Source organism: Nicotiana tabacum, chromosome 11 (genome assembly GCF_000715075.1).
Source record: "Nicotiana tabacum cultivar K326 chromosome 11, ASM71507v2, whole genome shotgun sequence".
Taxonomy (NCBI): Eukaryota; Viridiplantae; Streptophyta; class Magnoliopsida; order Solanales; family Solanaceae; genus Nicotiana; species Nicotiana tabacum.
Window position 1 is genome coordinate 77736200 of NC_134090.1, and position 15150 is coordinate 77751349.

At 36.8% G+C, this 15150-nt stretch overlaps 1 long non-coding RNA gene and 1 pseudogene across 1 annotated transcript; both read left to right on the top strand.

Moving 5' to 3' along the window:
• The first annotated feature begins 6941 nt into the window (after positions 1–6941).
• Positions 6942–9050, top strand: LOC107790922 (uncharacterized). Its single transcript, XR_001649143.2, has 3 exons — positions 6942–7051; positions 7985–8043; positions 8709–9050. It is a non-coding gene; the product is annotated as an uncharacterized LOC107790922 (long non-coding RNA).
• A 1228-nt stretch (positions 9051–10278) lies between these two features.
• On the top strand, positions 10279–14573 carry LOC107790923 (uncharacterized; annotated as a pseudogene).
• Positions 14574–15150: the final 577 nt, after the last annotated feature.

Below are 15150 nucleotides of genomic sequence, written 5' to 3' on the forward strand. Positions count from 1 at the left end.
GTAGTGAGTTCGAGTTATTTGATCTATAATGGACTATTTTGTGGGCTGTTTCGTGTAGCTTTTGGGCTGTATATTTTTCTGCTATTTAATGGAGTTTTTGGAAGATAAATTATGTGGAGAAACACCGCCTAATGGCGAAATGATGGATTAGTCATTCATTGTAATATTTTCGGGGCGTTGGACACTACTATAGTCGTCGTTTTTGGTATGAATTGATTGGGGGTGTGTTGCGTTGTTGTAATCTAAATATAACATGGATTTTGACTTGCATCCACTGTAGAAGGTAATTATATTGTGTTCCTACATGCGCTTAAGGTTATCTTGGCATTGGTTAACTTAATGGATGAAATAGACATGAATTAGTGTATAAAGTTGCTAATTAAGAATAATTGGAGTTGTGGATTATTTTTTTTGTTTTGGATATATGGTATAAGGCTAGAATTATTGATGAATGACATCATTATCATGTTAATGATACTATTACGTTAAAGTAAAAAGTTTATAAGGGATAATATGGGGTATACGAATTCCAATTGGAGCTTGTCGCTCGTCGTAAAATAGTTATGACTTGTTGTTGTTTTATGGTGTCTTTTTATGGATAATTATGTATTGCTGGATTTCTTCGGTAATTTTTGTTGGTATATGGTATTGGAGGAGGCTCTTTTTTTAGGGGAGATGCTGCCCGAATTTATATAAACGAACTACAAGTTTAAGTTGCAGACTTGGCCTTTATTCAACACTGATTTTTAATCTCCTTATGCAATGGTAGATTGAGTTGAGTTGTTTGAAGAGTAGTTTGGGAGGTATTAAGGACTCACCATGGTTAAGGTATGTTAAGGTCCTTCCCTCTTTCTTTTGGCATGATCTAAAGTGAAATGAATACGCTATTTCATAACGGATCTACTCCTAGAAACTAAAGTTGCCCATGTTGTTCTTACCTTGTAAAGTTATTTTAAGCAAGTATGTATGATCCTTGAATCCTATAGAAGCTCATATTGATGGTATGATGTCCGTAATGTTAATCGAAGATGCAACGACCTTAAGTCACTCCAAAAGGTTTAGAACATGATTCCATGAGTCTAGCATGCATTATATATAGTATCTATTTTACTCTACCGAGCCACACTATACTAGGCAGGGTACGACACCTATTGTGCAACCACTGATCAGTTGGATTTATCGAGCTTCACGTGGCTGGGTACGATTCTACCGAGCCTTATGATGGCCGGGTACATTTTTACCGAGTCCTCTTTGAGGCCGGGTATGATATGATGATGATGATGATGCCTGCAGAGGCATATGTTTTTAAAAGTTAATGTATTATGCATTTCATGTCAGTATCCCCCAGAGGCACGCAGATGTTACATATTGTATCTCAACTATCTCTCTTTATATTACTCTTCTTGTTTATATTTTCCTGCCTTATATACTCGGTACTTTATTTGTACTGACGTCCCTTTTGCCTGGGGACGCTGCGTTTCATGCCCACAGGTCCCAATTGATAGGCTGACATTCCTCCGAGTAGGCTATCAGCTCAGCGGAGGTGTTGGTGCACTCCACTTGCTCTGGAGTTGCCTATTTGGTCAGTATGCTTTGGATATGTATTGATTGGTATGGCGGGGCCCTATCCTGACCTTTATGATTTTATGTACTCTTAGAGGCTTGTAGACAAATGTCAGGTTTATGGATACTTGTATGGCCTTGTTGGCCTATGTGTTGAGTTTACAAATGATCATGTCAGCCTTATAGGCCCGTATGTCACATGTATAAGTTTGTATATCATTGTTGGGTCGTCATATTTTGAGTATTCTCTTATGTTTTATTCTTGTTATCTCATGACGGATTTCTGGCTCATTTATTCAAGATAGTATAATAATAAAGATATGTTATGTTGGTACTCGATTGAGTAAGGCACCGGGTGCCCGTCGCGACCCTTCGGTTTGGGTCGTGACTGAAGTGGTATCAGAGCAATTCTGTCCTAGGAAGTCTATAAACCGTGTCTAGTAGAGTCTTGTTTATGGGTGTGTTGTGCACCACACTTATAAGCAGGAGGCTACAGGGCATTTAGGACTGTCACTCTTTCTTCTTACTCTAGATCGTGTTGTAAAGCTCAATCTTAAGAATTCAAACTTCTAAATTCTATTGTGTTCGTAATACAACGATACCTCATCCAAATAAATAGTTGGTATGAGATTGAATGTGGTTGTGGAAGAGTTGAGTCAGAGGAACTCGATATTGCATCATGCTTATGATGAACAAATGTGGGGTCTTCAGCAGATCATGTGTGTTCTAAGATGTGTAAGCTTCTTGATAAGGATCCCTAAGGCAAGAATATCTATCCACTCGTATAGTAAAAAGGAATAAGTGAATCAAAAAGTAGACACAAGTTTCAGCAAGTAAAACAAGCAAGATGACAAAGGGTACAAGGTACCTAGTTAATGAAGATTATCAGTATTTACAATTCAGGAAGAGAAATGTAAGTATTGGTGTTACCTTCAATATTAATGGTGATATATACAATTGACCACACTCATCTCAGTTGTGCTCTATGGGAGCTAACAAATATAGTTTAAAAGAAAAAGGTGACATCAAGATTCAATTTGGGTTAGAGTAACCAAAAATTATGGATGGATTATTATCATTAACTAATGTATCCGAAAGATAGTGCAAATATGGTAATAGATCTCCTTGTGAGACACCTAGATGGTGAACTTTAGAATAGTACAATCAGATATGAATACTGAAATATTCAGAAATTTCAGAAGATAGGTAGTGGGATCCTAGAAGGGAAAAATATTTCCCTTAGTATGACTCCAGCCCTGAGTAAAAAAAAGGAAAGAATGTTAGGCATTCCAAAGATCCAGTGAGATAAAGCAAGGGGAGCTAAAAGTGAAAGAACATTTTGTTCAAGTTTCAGAATAAAGTGATAGACAAAAATATTATTCGGAGAATAAGAAGAGAAGAGAGTAAATGAAGCATCATGAGTAAGATATGATATATGGGTGATAACAATAAATCAAAATATGACACGATGATAGAGTCTATAATCAAGTGAAGGAAAATACAAGAGGTAACAGGCCTTGAGGCAATAAATGAGTATAGGCCATAAAGTCATATCCTTATTTCGAGAATGAGTTGGTGACTTCAACGTGATTACCAGGAGGAAAGGTTAGACCCCAGAGTAGTAGAAATTAGTATGGGCTGGTGAACAAGATAAACTGAACATGAATTAGGGACTGAAGGATTTTATAATAGTTGATATCATGTGAATTCCAGAGATAACATTCCGACAATAGTAGAATGGACACCAAAAGAATAACCTTTAAGGTTCATTTAAGGAGATGCTTCCCTAAAGCAAGCATGTGGAGCAAAGTTAAGCTTAAGGGACTAAGTGTGCCAGTTACATTAAGTGTCTCCCTTGTGCGTAATAAATTCAATTATCCCCGGTATAGAGAGGTTACCGCAAGGCGAGTAAGATGTTAGTGAAGATATGAAAAAAATGGCAAGATGAAGAGGTAACTATGGAATAGTAAAGGAGGAATGTAGTAAAAGGGTGAAAGGAATGAGATAGCATCTATTCAGATCCTATTGATATGATATGATTCCAGAACATTATGCAAGCATGATGCCGGAGAGAAGTGGTAAGGGTTGTGCACCCGATGATATTGATAAATAAGTGCAAATAAACACTTGATACATAAGGAGCCAATACGAGAGGTAACTTAAGACAAAGTAAATAACTAAAGAGAGATTACGCGGAATATAGATATGGGAATTGACCAACGAGTAGTTTGTAGTTGATTCAAGAAGAGCCAAGTTATGGCTATATAAGAGGTTATAAGCAAATCAGCAGATCATGCAAGATAAACGTAGTGAATCCTAATCTAGTAAATTCAGCCTCGCAAATATGATGTCGTAACCTTGAGAAATATTTAGATAGGAGTTGGGTTACTAAAGGTACCGTATAAGTATTACGGAAATAATGGAGAGTGCCACTAAGGAAACAATCAAAATCTGAGTTTAGAAGTAACCCTACGAGCACAAGGGGACGAAGGTATGTAACTAAGGTATGTTTGTAGGCGATTAAGAACATCAAAAATTCCTTCGGGTATACAGTATAACAAGATCGTAACTTTACAAGATCCAAAAGGTCTCCTTAAGTACTACAAAGAAAGACTAGCTGAGGAAATAAGGAAGAAGGCTTCAACTTAAGCATAACAATATAAAGAAGTAATGGTCTTGTAACAACAGTCTCACTACAATATAGTATACACTCCATAAGAAAGTGGCACCTATCGTGACTAATGAACGGGAAGTCAAAAGTGATATTTGAGATCATATGAGTTATAGGAAATTCAAGTATTGATAGGCAATAAGATAAGCCAAGTATTCATGCAACAAGTGGCAAAACGACCAGGAAAAGTGATTGCTTACATTTAAAGAACGCTAAGAAGGCACGAAAGGAATTATACAATCAATGATCCAAAGTTAATTATGTTGTGAATGCACTTAAGACTTCAAAGTTATATCCATGCAGCATATATGTTGACATTCATATAGCTATAGGAGACTCTAGTATAAGTTAAAAGAAAGAATTAAGTCCACGCCACCTATAAAGGCTTGAATTGTTAGAAGATTATATCATGGATGCTACATAGAGTCCATGAAAGGCTAATGTAATAGCTAATACCCTAAGATAAAGATTGGAAGATAGCCTAAGCTTAATTAAAGGCTGAGAAGGAAGAGGAAGCTCGAAAGTTACATCATGAGTCCAATTGTTAGACCCAGATGATTATAGAAATCGTGACTCAAACCATAGCATGAACACTTTTAATAGCATAGGTATAAAAGAGATAGTACAACAATCATATTCTATAAAAGCTCTACGATAAAGCAATTAGAAGAGTACCAGCCTCATAAGACGTTAATACAAAGCTCCCACCAGATTGTGTATGCACCATGGTTGCAAGTATTATAGTAGAGCTTTAACGTATGGATGTGAATTCCACCAATGTAGAAGGGAGGTTATGAAATCGATAGAAGATACGGTGTGAGATTTAAAAGTAAGTATGGTAAATGTGAGTGAGAAGGTGACAATAATAGGCAAGGTCTCAGGATTAAACCCGTCAAAATAAGAGGGCTGATGCTTTCCATGAGGTATAGAAAACTAGGTACACTCTGAATGAACTCAGAGGAGTCTAAGAACAGGAGCAATTAGAAGAGATGGAATACTGCCCTGGTAGTAGAATAAGGGTGTAATTGTGATAGTTAAGAGAATGACGTTTGGGCCTTCGATTGAGTAATGATTTAAAGAAAAGGGATTTCATGGATGGCACGGTATTAGAATGCCCCCGTAAGATGAATACGTTGGGATGTTATGAAAATGTAGTAATTTAATTATAGTATCATCCCTAGGTGCATCAATAAAATCACTTCAGATGTTCCCCGATGAGACGCGAGCCTTAGTGACAATGTATTACATCTGAGGCGATGGTTGGAGTTAGTGAAAAACTATGATATTTATATTTTATATCATCCAAGGAAGGAAAATGTAGTAGTCAATGCCCTCAATCATAGATCTATGTTTGGCCTATCATATTTACAGGCATAAAAGAGTGAGATAGCTTATGAGATTCATCTGCTAGCTAATCTTGGAATTTGATTACTAGATGCAGGTGGTACCAGAGTTACTACTTAGGACATGGAAACCTCCTCTTTAGTAACTGAAGTGAAGAAATGTCAGTATGAAGATCATGTGCTAGATCATTATAGAGATACAACCCCTCAAAAGGAGAAGACACTATTTGAGATTACAGGAGATGGAGTCCTCAGATATCGAGGTCGATTATATGTTCCTAATGTGGCAGGGTGAGATGGAGTCCTCATATATTAAGGTCGATTATATGTTCCTAATGTGGCAGGGTTGTGCCGGCAGGTTATGATACAAGCAAAGAGAAAGTAACCTAGAGTTGTGTAGCACACCTCGGTAATAATACCAAGGCTATAAAATGAAATATAGCAATAGTCTTACATTCAGCAAATTACCAAGCGAAGAGCTTAAGTATACCTATATATGCCCAGAGGGACATCTTGTCATAGTTCTATTTATGTATTCACAAAGTGAAGCCAAGAGATTGGCAAAAAGCTGGAGGAAAAAGGAGAGAAGAGTCGTGCATAAAAGGACATAGTCATATAGGATACATCATAGAAGGTAGTCGAAGTTACGAGATTGGAAGAACTCCGGCCATAATTTGCGAGGTAAGAATAGGCCTAAAGGGAGGAATGGCCTAGTTTTTAAATTTATTCACAGAACAATTGCCTAGATGACAAAGGACAATATTAAAGTATTCATAAGAGCCATATGGTATGAGAATGAGAAGCGCATCAGTCAACATTCGAGGACGAATGTTCCAAAGGGGGTAATAATGTTACAACCCATGTTTTTGTACCTGAAAGTGCATCGTGAGTCAATTGATGTAAGCTCAAAAAGGATGAAATCCTTCTACAAGGATAAGAAAGGTTTGCCGAAGTATTAAGCAAGTTAAGATGAATATGAGACTTGTTAATCATGATTAAAATGAGTTTAAAGCCATGATATGACTATATATGATGTGTGTATATGAAGTATAAAGTTTGAGAAAAATCGGATTTAAGTTGCGAAAAACCCGACTAAGAATTTGCCTTGTAGTGGAGCTTTTTGAGTAATACATTTAGTGTGCCATATGAGGTCTTTTTAGGACATATTATATACCAAATTGAAGGTCTTTGAATTTAGTTTCCAACGCTCTTAACCATTTGTTCATACAACATCCGGATAAAAAGATATAAGTATTTGAAAAGGGGTCAATGAGATGGTGCCAAGTAGCACCTTTGACTTTTCAACCAAAATGAATATCTATCTTCTTATGTCGTCTCTTTCTTCATAATTCCAGAGAGCTTGATCAAATAAGACCCCTAACCTCACCCTTAATCTGTCCACAAGGTTATCCAATAAGATTATCGTCCGAGACACGAAATCACGAAGCAATAACACAAGAACGATCCCCACGACGTAAGTATCGCTATATAGCCTCTCTTTTTCTTTGTAGTTTGAATTTTGGAAGGTATTTTGAAGTTAATAAAAATTCGTAATTTTTGGTTTCGAGCTCTTAAACATCAAGGAAGATTGATTAATTTATTTCATAATAGTTAGAACTCACGGGACGGTGATCAGAAGCCGTGAGTTCGAGTTATTTGATTTGTAATGGACTATTTTGTGGGTTGTTTCGTGTAGCTTTTGGGCTGTATATTTTGCTGCTATTTAATGGAGTTTTTGGAAGATAAATTATGTAGAAAAATGCCACCTAATGGCTAAATGATGTATTAGTCATTCTTTGTAATATTTTTGGGGCGTTGGACACTACTATAGTCGTCGTTTTTGGTATGAATTGATTGGGGTGTGTTGGGCTTTTGTAATCTAAATATAACATTGATTTCGACTTGCATCCACTGTAGGAGGTAATTATATTGTGTTCCTACAGGCGCTTAAGGTTATCTTGGCATTGGTTAAGTTAAATGGATGAACTAGACATGAACTAGTGTATAAAGTTGCTAATTAAGAATAATTGGAGTTGTGGATCATTTTCTTTGTTATGGATATATGGTATAAGGCTGGAATTATTGATTAATGACTTCATTATCATGTTAATGATACTATTAAGTTAAAGTGAAAAGTCTATAAGGGATGATATGGGGTATACAAATTCCAATTGAAGCTTGTCGCTCGTCGTAAAATAGTTATGACTTGTTGTTGTTTTATGGTGTCTTGTTATTGATAATTATGTATTGCTGGATTTCTCTGGTAATTGTTGTTGGTATATGGTATTGGAGGAGGCTCTTGTTTTAGGGGAGATGCTGCCCGAATTTATATAAACGAACTACAAGTTTAAGTTGCAGACTTAGCCTTTATTCAACACTGATTTTGAATCTCCTTATGCAATGGTAGATTGAGTTGAGTTGTTTGAAGAGTAGCTTGGGAGGTATTAAGGACTCACCATGGTTAAGGTAGAAATATGCCCCTCGGTCCCAGTAACCTAAAGTGAAATGAATATGCTATTTCGTAACAGATCTACTCCTAGAAACTAAGGTTGTCCATGTTGTTCTTTCCTTATAAAGTTATTTTAAGCAAGTATGTATGATCCTTGAATCCTATAGAATATCATATTGATGGTATGATGTCCATAATGTTAATCGAAGGTGCAATGACCTTAAGTCACTCCAAAAGGTTTAGAACGTGATTACATGAGTCTAGCATGCATTATATATAGTATCTATTTTACTCTACCGAGTCGTGCTATAGTAGGCCGGGTACGATACCTATTGTGCAACCACTGATCAGTTGGATTTACCGAGCTCCACGTGGCCGGGTACGATTCTACCGAGCCTTATGATGGTCAGGTACGTTTTTACCGAGTCCTCTTTGAGGTCGGGTACGATATGATGATGATGATGATGCCTACAGAGGCGTATGTTTTTAAAATTTTATGTATATATGTGTATTATGCATTTCATGTCAGTAGCCCCCAGAGGCACGCAGATGTTACAGGTTGTATCTCCTTTATCTCTCTTTATATTACTGTTCTTGTTTATGCTTTCTTGCCTTACATACTCGGTACTTTATTTGTGTTGACGTCCCTTTTGCCTGGATATGCTACGTTTCATGCCCGCAGGTCCCAATTGATAGGCTGACATTCCTCCGAATAGGCTATCAGCTCAGCGGAGGTGTTGGTGCACTCCACTTGCTTCGGAGTTGCCTATTTTATTACTATGCTTTGGATATGTATTGATTGGTACGGCGGGGCCCTATCCTGACCTTTATGATTTTATGTACTCTTAGAGGCTTGTAGACAGATGTCAGGTTTATGGATACTTGTATGGCCTTGTTGGCCTATGTGTTGAGTTTACAAATGGTCATGTCGGCCTTATAGGCCCGTATGTCACATGTGTAAGTTTGTATATCATTGTTGGGTCGTCATATGTTGAGTATTCCCTTATGTTTTATTCTTCTTATCTCATGACAGATTTCTGTCTCATTTACTCAACATAGTATAATAAGAAAGATATATTATGTTGGTACTCAGTTGAGTAAGGCACCGGGCGCCCGTCGTGGCCCTTCGGTTTGGGTCGTGACAGTTATTGTTTCTTTAATTATTCTTGTTCTTTAATGTTTCCAAAGGGATTAGCTAACCACAGGACTCGCCCATTAACTTCGAATTAATTTTGGGAAAGATTATTTGGGGTTGGGAAAGATTAATTAACAAGAACTTGAGGTTTTAACCCTCATTTTATAGATTCTACCTAGGGATAGGATTGAACTACTTGTAGTCATAATCGGGTGTGCTTAATCTCTTAATTATATTAAAGATAATTCAATTAGGAAGTCTTGTTAGTCTTTGAAAGAAGCTAATATAGAATTATTACCCGAGGCTAATTAACTTAAACTCGCCCATATTTATAAAATCGTGAAATACATTGGATCGTTACTTGAGTGTATTACCGAGTGTATCCATACTTGTGGGCATTGATCTTTTACTTGCTTTCTAGGTTAGTTTACATTTTCACAATTAGATATAAATATTTTTCTCGAAACATTTCTAAGTGTTTGGCATTGCATAACAAGTGTAATTCTCTTACATTCCTAATCGTGTATATATTATTCTCTGTGGGATTCGACCTCGACTCATAGTTAGGTAAATTATATTGCATGTGACCGTGTCCATTTACTTTTTAGTAGTGGATTTGGACGTCATCAACATCCCATTTGTGTTTACCTTTGTGTTAGCAAAGTTTGTAATATACTTGCTTATTTAGAGAGCATATCATAATAATAATTTTGTCTTAATCCTGAATAAGTTGGAATCAATTATATAAATCTTTATAAATTATATTGCTTCATTTAAACTCATTTCACTCCGGCAAAGAGTGTCAAGTAAGTATTAATTTGACATGGACAATTTGAAGTTTGAAAACAAGCTAGTTTGAGGACGAGGAGTATCAGATGTGTTTGGACAAGAAAAAATAAAAACAAAAACTATACCTTCTTAGACAAATAGAGCCAAATTGAACTTGTGCATTGACTTGAGAATAACAACATTTTCTAAACTTTTGAATTGATTATTACTAATTTGGTAAGAAGGCAGTTGTAGTTGCTTGACTTTTCCTCTATACTTCACAATGAAAATTCAAAGTGAAAGGGATTTGTGTATTAAGTCAAAATTTCAACGGCAAGACTCTGTAAGAAAATTCAAAGAAAAGCATTTATACTCAAAAATGTTGTATTATCCCTGAAACCAAGTATTAAACATGACAACTTCTCATAGTACCTTCCTTCTATATTTGATAATTGTTTTTTCAGTTTCATTAAGAATCACATCATCAGCAAGAACTGAAGCTGAAGCTCTTGTCAAATGGAAGATTAACTTATCTTCTACTACTTCTTTCTTGGATCCATGGTCCATTTCCAATCTCGGAAACTTCTGCAGTTGAACATCTATTGTCTGCATTCCTGGCGGAACAATTTCCAAGATTAATCTTTCTGGTGCAGGCCTCTCAGGCTCTCTTGATCAGCTTGACTTCACTTTGTTTCCGAGTCTCACGAGTTTTAATCTCAATAGCAACAACTTCAGTGGATCGATACCATCGAATATTGGCAATGTCTCTATGCTCAATTTCTTGGACCTGAGCAACAATTTCTTTGTGGGTGTCATACCAAAAGAGATTGGAAAGTTAACACAACTTGAACATCTTAGTTTTTATAACAACAATATCGTTGGTGTTATTCCCTATTAAATTAGCAATCTTCAGAAGGTATGGCACTTGGATCTTGGATTAAATTACTTAGAAAATCCTGATTGGTCTAAAATGCAGAAAATGCCTATGTTGACATATCTGAACTTTGGTTACAATGAACTAAGATAAGAATTCCCTGAATTTGTACTCCGTTGCCATAATCTGATTTACCTCGATTTATCACTAAACCATTTGAACGGTTCAATCCCAGAAACAGTATTCACCAACTTGGACAAGCTTGAGTACCTCAATCTCTCATATAATTCTTTTCAAGGTTCATTGTCACCAAAATTTTCCAAGTTGTCCAAGTTAATAGAACTTCAGCTTGGCAGCAACATGTTTTCTGGCATAATTCCTGATGAAATTGGTTCGATCACCAGTCTTGAAGTTTTTGTACTTTTCAACAATTCATTTCAAGGAAAGATTCCATCTTCTATAGGCAGACTCAGAAATCTCCAACACCTTGATCTCCACATGAACCATTTGAACTCAACTATTCCTTTTGAGCTTGGCGTCATGTATACTAAACTCACCGTCTTGGGTTTGTCAGAGAATGCATTGGAAGGACCATTGCCTACATCCTTGTCTTCTCTGACCAAGTTATCTGAATTGAGCTTGAGCGATAATATTCTTTCTGGTGAAATCTCATCGTATCTCATCACCAATTGGACTGAATTGATATCTTTGCAGCTTCAAAATAATTTCTTTACAGGGAAAATTCCACCTGAAATCAGTCAGTTGAAAAGCCTCAAATTTCTTTACCTCTTTCATAACAATTTCACTGGTTCCATTCCCTATCTGATTGGAAACTTGCAAAACTTGTTGGAGCTAGATGTCTCTGACAACCAGCTTTCAGGCACAATACCTCCAACCATTGGAAACCTGAACAATCTAATAACGTTGCATCTTTTCCGGAACAATCTCAGTGGAATCATTCCTCCTGAGATTGGCAACTTGACATCTCTTCAAACCCTCGACATTAACAACAACCGGCTTAGTGGTGAGCTGCCGGACAGCATTTCTGACCTCAGTAGTCTGATACTTTTTTTGTACATAACAATAACATCTCAGGCAGTGTCCCAAAGGACTTTGGAAAGAACAGTCCTCAATTGTCCACTGTCAGCTTTTCAAGTAACAGCTTCACTGGTGAACTACCTCCTGGATTATGTAGCCATTTTGCTCTTGAGGATTTGACAATAAATGAGAACAAATTCAGTGGGAAATTACCAGATTGCCTGAAGAATTGCACAGAGCTAAACAGAATTAGGCTTAATGACAACAAATTATGGGGTAATCTTGCAGAGGCATTTGGAGTGCACCCGAATCTTCTTTTCCTTTCTCTTAGTGACAACCACTTTTCAGGTGAACTTTCACCTGACTTGTGGAAATGTGAAAATCTCACAGTACTAAGAATGGATGGAAACAAAATTACCGGTGTCATCCCTTTGTCTATTTGCAATTTAACATCACTGCAAACTCTAGTTTTAGCAAGAAACTATTTGAGGGGAGCAATTCCGCAATGCTTGGGCAATATCAGCGGCCTGCACATTTTGGATATGCACCACAACAATCTTTTCGGGACTCTTCCAACAACTTTTAGCATTGGAAGTGTACTCAAAAGCTTCAACTTGCGTGGCAATGAACTGGAGGGGAGAATTCCCGGATCTTTGGCTAATTGCAAACAGTTGCAAGTTCTTGATTTAGGAGATAATTACCTGAATGACACATTTCCGATGTGGTTGGGAACTCTTCCAAACCTGAAAGTTTTAAGCTTGAGATCAAATAAATTGCATGGGGCCATTAGAACTTCAAGGATTGAAAACTTTCCTGAGCTTCGAATCATAGATCTCTCTTACAATGCCTTCACGGGAAACTTACCAACGAGTCTGTTTCAACAATTGAAAGCCATGAGGACAATTGATCAAACATTGAAGGAACCAATATATCTTGGAGATAGGTATTACCAAGATTCTGTAACAATTGTAACCAAGGGACGAGAGCTTGAACTTGTTAGAATTTTAACAGTTTACACTGTACAGTTTACACTACTATTGATCTTTCAATTAACAGATTTGAAGGGCATATTCCAAGTATTATGGGAGATCTCGTTGCACTTCGCGTGTTAAATTTATCTCATAATGGAATGCAAGGTCATATACCATCGTCACTTGGAAATTTATCTGTAGTCGAATCATTGAACCTCTCATTTAACAAGCTTTCAGGAGATATACCAAAACAACTTGTTTCTCTTACATCTCTTGCATTCTTAAATCTCTCCCACAATTATCTCATAGGATGCATTCCTCAAGGAAATCAATTTGATACCTTTGAGAAAATCTCATATGAAGGTAATAATGGGTTACGTGGATTCCCACTTTGGAAAGGTTGTGGCAAAGATCGAGTGTCAGAGAGAAATTATGTTTTATCAGTGCTAGATGATCAAGAAAGCAATTCTCAATTTCTCATTGAATTTTTTAAAGGTGCTCTTATGGGTTATGGAAGTGGACTATGTATCGGATTATCCATAGTATATTTCATGATTTCAACTGGAAATCTGAAATGGCTTGTAAGAATCATTGAAGAGCTGGAACACAAAATTATTATGCGAAAGTGGAAACAAGCGCCGAGGAAGATTTGATTTCAGAACTTGAGGTATTCAGAAAGGGGAAACTATTTTTTTAGTTCATTTAACTATTATGATATCTTAGTTTTCATACTTTTTGTTATAACAACTTACCAATCCTCTGCTAATTAAGCGCACTCTTTATTTCCAATAATTTTAATCAGTCGAAGATTTTGAAAAGGATTAGCTTTAATTGAGAAATCTATACCACAATATAATTAGTTGTCACAGTAGAGGGACTTATAAGTAATTTAGAAGTGTTTGACTTCTTTTATTTTATCCAACTTTCAGATGTAAAGGATAAGAAGAGGTTGAAGTAATGGATTTGGCTATTATTCACTTCTATTCTTTATTTTGCGAAAAGCATGTATCTCATCGTCGGCGTTTCCATTTGTGTTCTTCTCTTTGCCAGCTTGGGCAAAGCTTGTAATATTACTTGCTTTATTATCTTTTACATATATATTTTCAATTTGAATAAAAGAACTTTGAAGATCAAGGAATTCTATACCGAGGGAAAGAATTTTGAGATTCTAATTGATTGAGAATCACAACATTTTCTAAACTTGAGAGCATATTTCACTTGTCAAATTTGAGAGAACTTTATCAGGCGATTATTAACTCACCGGTTATTTTTCAAAGACCAAATGGAATAGCTAGGGATGGCAATGAGGCAGTGTGAGTGCGGGGCGGGTTGAAACCGTTTTTTGAAAATCTTATGTGGGGCGAAGCTGTTGCGGGTTTCCCGACGGGTTTCATTGAGACTGTAGTATGTACAAAGCAACCGTTCCTCTCACTTCTATTTTTCTGCTTTTCAGCTGCAAGTTGCAAAACATTTTTGTATACGGACTTGTCCGATTTTGCCATTTGTTCGAGACCAGGGAATTACATCGAGGGTCAACTTCGTAGCGGATCAAGCTAGAGTACGCAGACAAGGTGTCGGGTTCGAGAATCGAGGCACCCATCGAGATCAAGGTCGCCGACAATCGAGACCAGATATGATCGACTTCGAGCGAAGTGCAATAACGGAAAGGCGAAATATCCGTTACCGGGCGGAAATCCCGGAATAGATCAAATCAAGGGCGATTATTTAGGCCAATCATGGGATTTATTTCTGTAATTAGAGTTATGCCATAATTAGGGTTCCACTACTATATAAAAAGGAATACCCATTATCTGTAGACACATCGCATTCATATAGATCAAAGTAATACAATATTCTCTCTTTAATTAATGTTCTCTTGTTCATGAGTTCACTGCTTTTACTGTTCTTGCTCTACTAGCTCGAGGATATTCCAACTTGAGGACTTTGTTTAAACACTGGTTCGCTTTACATTATTGTCAATTTCTATTGCTTATCTTCACGTTTCTTAATCGATATTAAGTGAAATCACGTGTCCTTAAAACCACATTACAAATTTAATTGTTACGCGCCCACCGTGGGGCTAAGGATAATAGTGATTGCTTGGTATTAATCCTCATAACACACATTACTTTTACATTTGTTCTCGTAAGTGCTTTTGATTTTAGGAATCAACATGTCAAACTCTCAAGCAGTGCCCACTCACACAGACACTGGCCTTGGTCTTCATGGAGAGAACGAGCATATAGTCGCCCCGCGAAACGGAGTAACTCCAATCAATCCCAATGAACCACAAGTCGTAGATCCAATCGATGTCAATTCCCGTATTGTGATTCATGGA